We start from the raw sequence: 8,146 nt of genomic DNA, 5'->3' as shown, positions 1-8,146 counted from the left end.
GTTATCAAATTGTCTGGGAAGTTAAGGCGGCTTGTGCGCAATGCTGACACATAACCACCTGGGATGAAACAATTGTGGAACCGTAACTTCAACTTATTTCTTGGCTTGCAGCGAGAAAGCTCAACTTTTTTTATTATTTAAAAAATATTACATTTGTTTGTTTAAATAAGGGTACAATGTTCTATTATGACAATGTAAAAAATAAGTTTTTTTTTAGTTTTTTTTATTATTTTAATTTGTATTTTAATATCTTTATTTTAAACCTTATCATTACAATTTTTCATAAAAATTTCTCGTCTTTTTACAAACCATAAAATTTGCATTTTTTTTCTTCTTCAAATAACCAGTTAATGCGTTGGAAAATAAGGAGTGTTACAAAATTATCAGAATTAATATACAAAGAAAGAAAATATTCAATTTTAGTAATTTTCATTATAAATAATCCAATAATTCAAGTTTTCAATAGGAAAGACATAATCCCTATTTTAAGAATGAGAAAATCACAAACTCTATTTTATGATTTCACTCTGTTTGACTGATGATTGATGTGGTTAACGACTTAGGCTAATGAACTAATAGGCGATTATGCTCATAAGTCATATTAGTCTTGTTATTTATTATATTCTCCTTACTGTATGATTTTTCAGACATAGTAAATTCTTTCCTCAGTGTTTTTGTTTCGTTGTCTTGTCGCAGCACAATTACAGGTCTTATATCTTTGCTTCAAATAGTGGCAGACGGAATCACTTTCAATTAAATTTATTAAATAAACAAAATAATCAAAAATAAAACAAGCTTTACTACTTTAGGAATTCAACGAAATCTCTCATAAAAATGGGTAAATTTTGCATATATGCCTGTGTAATAAGGTAATTAACATCATAAATGAAAATCACCCATGTAAAAGTTATTATATCAAAAACTAAGTTCATCACATTTTTTAATTTTTTTTTCAGGAATAAACAAATTAAAGTGTGCATTTGAGATTAACATTTTTCAAGTGTTTCCCTGAAAAAATATTGATACAAGAATTTAAGAAATTTTTTGAGTTGTCTGATAATAAAGCTATTATGTATCGATGTAACAGGGTGTTTATAAAGTCCCGAACCCATTTTGATGTTTAATAACTCATAAAATAATAAAGATAGATTAAAATTAATAACATAAATGGTTAGATAGACTCAAAAAGTTTCATGACCCTTGTCAATGAACTTCCACGTGTGCCCCCTTCGTCGCACGGAGAATATCAAGTCGATAGTCAATTTCACGCCAGGTCGCGGCAAGCATGTCGGCATCCCCAGAGGCTATTGCGATTGTAATTCTGGCTTTTAGGTCAGCATTGTTTGACACGATCCTCCCGTAAACATTGTCCTTTATAAATCCCCAAAGAAAAAAGGCCAGCGGCGTTATATCAGGTGATCTGGGTGGCCAAGAAATTGGACCTCCTCGCCTACAGAAAAGATGGTCTCATCAGTCGTATACTTAGACATGTTGGAAAACTTCGTATTTCCACAACTAGAAGAGCTTCAGCCACATGTCTTTTTGCAACAAGATGGTGCACCACCTCATTGGGGTATCATCGTTCGTAGTTCTTTGAATGACCATTTTCCAGGAAGATGGATTGGGCGAGAAGGTCCAATTCCTTGGCCTGAAAGCCAGAATTAAAACCGCAATAGCCTCTGTGGATGCCGACATGCTTGCCGCTACCTGGCGTGAAATTGACTATCGACTTGATATTCTCCGTGCGACGAAGGGGCACACGTGGAAGTTCATTAACAAGGGTCATGATAACTTTTTGAGTCTATCTAACCATTTATGTTATTAATATAAATCTATCTTTATTATTTTATGCGTTATTAAACATCAAAATGGGTCCGGGACTTTATAAACAGCCTGTATTATATTTATTCCATCATAAATAAAATTGTTTGAAATATACTTAATTATTTGCTTCAAAACTCATAGTGGGCATTGATTTTGCTACTTATCCTATTTTGTACACGAATCTCCTTTTCTTTTCATTCATTCTGCATTTCCTCATTCTGCTCTCCCGAAAAAAAGCTATTACAAACAAACCTTCAAAAATGTAGGCTTACATACAGTTTAAAGTAATTTATGGTACCTTATCACTTACCATTATCAGTTATTACTAAACTATTTCAATCATTCTGATTCGGAGCCTGCTAACTACAGGATGCAGTTAAAATAAAATTATGGTTTCAAATGACTTAAAAAAATTGGCTTAAAACCTTATTGGATAATTTAAATCTTTATCGGATGTAAATTTTTTTTCATAGCTTTAATTTAAACTCATTTTTGTTAGCTTCTGATTAGCTTCTTATTTCCAATTTTTATAATTTAATCATAGTTAACGAGTTTTGTTATCAGATAATATATTTTCTATAAACTTTTAAGATGAAAGCCATCTTCTTGGCTGTTCCACTATTTGATTTCAATTTCAATTAAAAATTGAAAAATAAATTTCAATGCTTATTTAGATTAAATTAAAAATTGATAAATGAAATCAAATGTTTATTCAGTTTTCCTTAAAAATTAATAACTGAATTTTAATGTTTATCCAGTTTTCATTACAAGATGATACATCAATTTTAATGTTTATTTAGTCTTCATTAAAAATTGATAAATAAACTATAACATTAACTGAGTTTCATTTAAAATGGATAAATAATTTATATGTTTATTCATTTTTCATTAAAAAATGATAAATCATCTTTATACAGTTATCATTAAAAACTGGTAAATAAATTTAAATGTTTTTTTTTCTTCAGTTTTCATTAAATATACTTAAATATTAAATAAATTTTCATTGAAAATTTAAAAATAAAATTAAATCTTAATTCAATTTTAATTAAAAACTGATAAATAAAATTAAATATTCTTCAATTTTCATTAAAAGTTTGGAAATAAATTTTAATGTTTATTCAGTTTTCATTAGAAACTGAAAAAATGAACTTTCAACATTAATTGCGCTTTCATACAAAATTGATAAATTAATTTCAACGTTTTCAGTTTTTAATAAAAATCGATAAATGAATTCAAATGCTTATAAAGTAAAAACTGGCAAATAAATTTAAATGTTTTTTTCATTCTACAGTAAGAATTGAATTTAATTGTTTACACTTAATGTGTGTTCATTTTTGCGTTTGCGTAAAATTTGAAAATTACGATCAAAATTAATTTTACAATGATCCCTCAAGCGCAGCAAACTGAAAGCGCCCCAATCAAGTTCAAGGACATTGCTCAGTAAGAAAAATCTAAGCAACTATTTTCGCTCGAACGAAAAAGTGGATCACAGGAAAGAATAAGTGAGAGCTCTCAAGAATTACAAGAAAAACTCTTTTAAGCCATACGATGAAACTTGTTATTTATTTCAGTATTTTGCTTTATCTGTGATGCATCTCTAGCCTTTAGTGCGCTGCAACTGCTCTTTCGTTAATCTTGGAACTCAGCAATGCTTTTGCAATTTTTCGTTGTGCTTTAGTGTCATTAATTAAAAGTGCAAATACAAATTTTAGTTAATAATAATAGGGACGGTCCACAAAAAATGCCTGGCTTGACACTCCATTAAATAAAACGAATATTGAGACTAGAGATCCACCGAGTCCTAAAATTTTGCCAGGTTCGGGTACCGAGAGAAAATTGAATCTTATACCAGGCCGGTTCCGGGTACCCAGCCCGCTCCAGGTACTGTGCGGGGTATTATAACATTTTTGCAAAATAATACAAGGGGTGATCAAATGAAAAGGTACGAAACGACACGGTGGGTACAAATGTAGACTTTATTCAAAATATACACCATTGGCCTGAGCACAACGATCCCACTGATGAACAAGCTGCAGGATTCCTTGTTCCCAGAATTCCTGTGGCCGTGACGAGACCCAGTCCTTCACAGCGTCCTTGAGTACGTCGTCCGAGTTGAAGAGCTTCCCTTTCAGGTGTTTCTTCAGTGGACCAAACACATGGAAATCGCAGGGCGACATGTCCGGACTGTAGGGCGGATGGTCCAACGTCTCCCACTTGAACTTGGCCAGTTCCATGTGTGTGACTCTGGAGACGTGTGGACGCGCGTTATCATGGAGCAGAACCACACCCTCCGTGAGCAGCCCCGGTCTTTTGTTCTTGATGGACCTGCGTAGGCGTCAGAGTGTCTCACAGTACACATCGGAGTTAATGGTTTTTCTGTGCTCGAGGAAATCGGATAACACCTCGCTGCTCCTCAATCGTCGAATTTTGCAACGCGAACGCCATCCAGTCCTCATACGGACTGCCGCATCATTTGGACGCCGCTTTTAATAAGAGCCACTGTTACGTTTTCACGTCGTTTCGTACCTTTTCATTTGATCACCCCTTGTATAAAATCGCACAATTTATGAAAAATATTTTACATGATCTTAGAAAATGTTTTACACTTCTAAATAAGTAAAAATATGTTCTTATAATTAGATTTTTTTAAAATGAAGTTTTTTAAAAAAATTATTGGAAAAGAAGTTTGGCATCACTGTCTGGATGTAGAGTGATTAACGTAAAACTTTGCTATGAAGTGGATATATCTACAAATAGTCAGTTTCATAATTAATTAATTTGTTATTTTAGTAACTTAAATTATTGGTACAGCGCTATTTTCCCTCTGCGGTTCCTTCCAGAATCTAACCCCATAATTAAACATCCCCCACACCTGTTTTAAATATTTTTTTTTCCAATGGCAGGCACTGAATTTGAATCTTTTGCCTATACTATGCCAGAATTGTTGCTCATTTCGCGTTACCCAGTGGGCACCTGTGAACCAAAGTCACGGAGGCGAGCAACATTGCCCACGCCACACTGCCACAAACCCGTTTATAGGGTGGGCCCCATTCACACATCATACACACACACAACAGAGGACAGCACAAAGAAAGAGAGAAACATCCATGCCCAGAGCGGGATTCGAACCCGCAGCCTATGGCTTCGCAGTCAGGCACGCTAACCGCTCAGCCACCAGGCCGGCACGTGATTAAAATTAACACCCCTCTAACAGTTCAATATAGACTGTGGCAGAAAAATTTTACGCATGTGCCCCAGAATAGCGAGATAGAGCCAAATATAGACGGAATGATATTTCTTGGGAAATGTTTCTTTTCCATTGTTAAGATCATGATGGCCGCCTTCTTATAAATGACGATTGTGAAATAGTTGTCTTTGATGATTTGTAGTTACAAAAATATTACAACTAAGAACGTGTGGAGATTTAAAAAAATAAATAAAAGAAAATGGCGATGCTGAATGAAACAAGTACCTGTCAAATAATCTGTAGGTACGAAAAATTTCTTAATGTTTTTTTTAAAACTTAGAACTGCAATATATCTTAACATTTAAAATTTTTATTCATTCATTTCTAATATGATTGATTATTATTCTTGTTCAAATGCATTCTTAATATAAAAAGGAAACAATCTTTCTTTTTTAATGCAACTATTTATCTTTCCTGATATTTAAAAATACATCAATGTTGTTTTTTAATGAAATATTCTACAACGATTATGTTTACTACTTAATTGTAATGATGCATTTTTCTATATAATTCTGTACGCTGATAATGTTTCTTAAACACGGTATTTTACTTTTAAATCCAAACAAAGTCAAATTCTAAAAAATCAAGTAGTTTAAAAAATTAAGTAGTTTATCAAGTAGTTTCAATCGAGTCGAGTAGTTAAAAAAATTTAAAGAAAATTAAAAGTCTACTAAATTAATTCTATTCCCAAGGATTAAAAATATTAATTATTAACTAAGTTTTATCCTAATCAAAGTATATAAATTACATACAATTCGTCTTACATTTTTAAGAAATCAACAAAACTATAATTTTTAAGGAAATTCAAATAAAACAGCAGCTTTTTTTTTTTTTAATTACTGGGAGGTTCATTTCACTATCACTTCGCTTAACATCTCCTATACTTATATCTATATAATTTTAGTTTTGTTTCCTCTTAAAAATCGATTTAAAAAAATGTCATGTTGTTTTTAAAATACTCGTTACTCTTTTAATATTTAATTTGTTATATTGTGTTAATATTTATTTTTACTTGTTAAAAATTTATAAGCATAACCTTCTATCATATAACTGTTAAAATTAGAGGTAGTTTTCATTTCTTTTGAGCAGTTTATATTGTTATAAATTTTGATAAAAAATATTAACTTCATGTCTATTAGCACCAAATCTCACATTCTTACAGAGTCTTATAATTTTATTTATTTATTTATTTATTTTGTAACCTTTGACATGAAGTCAAGTGCGAGCGTAAGAAATGAAGTTTCGAAAGTAAAAAAGAATGAATAAATCGAAATTATTCAAAGCAAAAGAAGTGAAAGAAACTACGAAAAAGCACATAAAGTGGTTCTAACTTTCAAAAGAACAAATGGAAATGAGAATGAAAAAAAAAAAACTTTTATAAGTTATTTTCCCCTTTGGAAATAGCCCTTTCAGTAACTTTGTAATTTCGGTTACGCATACTGCTAATCGGATCGCGTAGTATTTTTTAATACGATTTCAACAATTAATAATTTTCGCACTAATTATCAAAAGTTTAAGTTTTTATTTTTATTCCATCGTATTCCTTACGTTTTTCTACGTAACTTCGAAATTTCACGCTACAAAGTCAATTTTTTTTGCGCAACAAAACAAAATGTAACGTAGAAAAAACGTGAAAAATTCAAACAAATTGGAATTTCGAAATTTTTTTTTTTTGATAAGTTCATATCTATTTTTTTTTGATAAAAAATTTGGGGATATGAGGAGAATTAAGAAACCCGAATTGTGGGGAGCATTTTATGCTATGCGTTATCTATAAATACCCTACAATAATGGAAGAGACACTTTCAGTTTTTGACATTTTTTTAAATTTCTCAAGAAATACCTAAAGGACTATTTTGTAACTTTAGAGGCAATTAGTTTATGCGATTTTCCATACATAGGAATCAGGGACCGACAATAAATTACGGAAGAAAACACGTATTTTCGAACACTCTCTGTCAGAGGGGAACTGTCAGAGGGGGGGGAATTGCCCCCCTGTCGGGCATCGCGTGCCCCCCTATCAGTACGAACTTAAAAATCGTGGGGGAAATACTACCGTCTTAAAAAGAAATATAATTACATATATTTTTTTTATTAAATTTTTGTAAATGAGAATAAATTAAAAACATGAAGAGTGATCTTTTTACTTACACTTAACCACCAACTTCTTGTTCACTTTTCCTCACAAAATTCTGAGGGTCAAGTATTTTGTTTGCATCCGTATGGAAAGTTATTTAACACCCTTCAGGGATGGGGGGGGAGACAAGAAGACTGTCTTATAGGGTCCTAACTCCTACCCCATCATCCTCACGTTACCACACTTTTTGAGACTGGCTATACTACATGCACTCTTTCTCCTCATTCAATAAAGAAAAGTATTTTGTTAAACGTCACACCGCTTAACATAGAGAATTCCATTTTTGAATGATTTGGAAGAAATGATGAAGTAAATTCTTTCTGTCCATCTTTTTATTAAAAATTTTATCTTAAATAGTATATATATTTATCTCTGCTAATATATTCAATTATAATAGCTGATATATGATTTAAAATATTAAAATAGACTCGTAATATCTACCAAGTTGTCTTATGAACTACAATAAAGAAGACCTAAATTATTCTGTAGTTAAAATGTGCGTGTCATTCGTTTAGAAATAGTTTTTCTACTTATTTGGAAAAGACATCATTTTTTTAATATAATAAAAAAAAAGCTGTAATTAGCGAAATGGACATACAAATCACGATTGTATCGCTGCTCTCGTTGAAAAAGTTCATCTTCCTGTCGAGAAAATGTTTTTTTTTTCTTCTTTTTTTTGAAGAAAAAAACCAGACAAAAATAAGAATTTATTCTATTACGCGGAATTTTATTTATTTATTTTTTTTGGTATTACTATAGACACCACTTTCCCCAAAATTATGAGATGGAGAATTGGTAAAACTGCTCAGCAACTCCTTTGATCGGCATACAGCGCGTTTATATTATAACGAAATATATAATACTATTATAATATGTAAAACTATTATTTTATCAGTTATGTTTTTGCAGAGACCCTTAATCTTGTTTCGTACAAAATT

Source organism: Parasteatoda tepidariorum, chromosome 9 (assembly GCF_043381705.1).
Source record: "Parasteatoda tepidariorum isolate YZ-2023 chromosome 9, CAS_Ptep_4.0, whole genome shotgun sequence".
NCBI lineage: Eukaryota > Metazoa > Arthropoda > Arachnida > Araneae > Theridiidae > Parasteatoda > Parasteatoda tepidariorum.
This window is presented reverse-complemented; position numbering follows the sequence as displayed.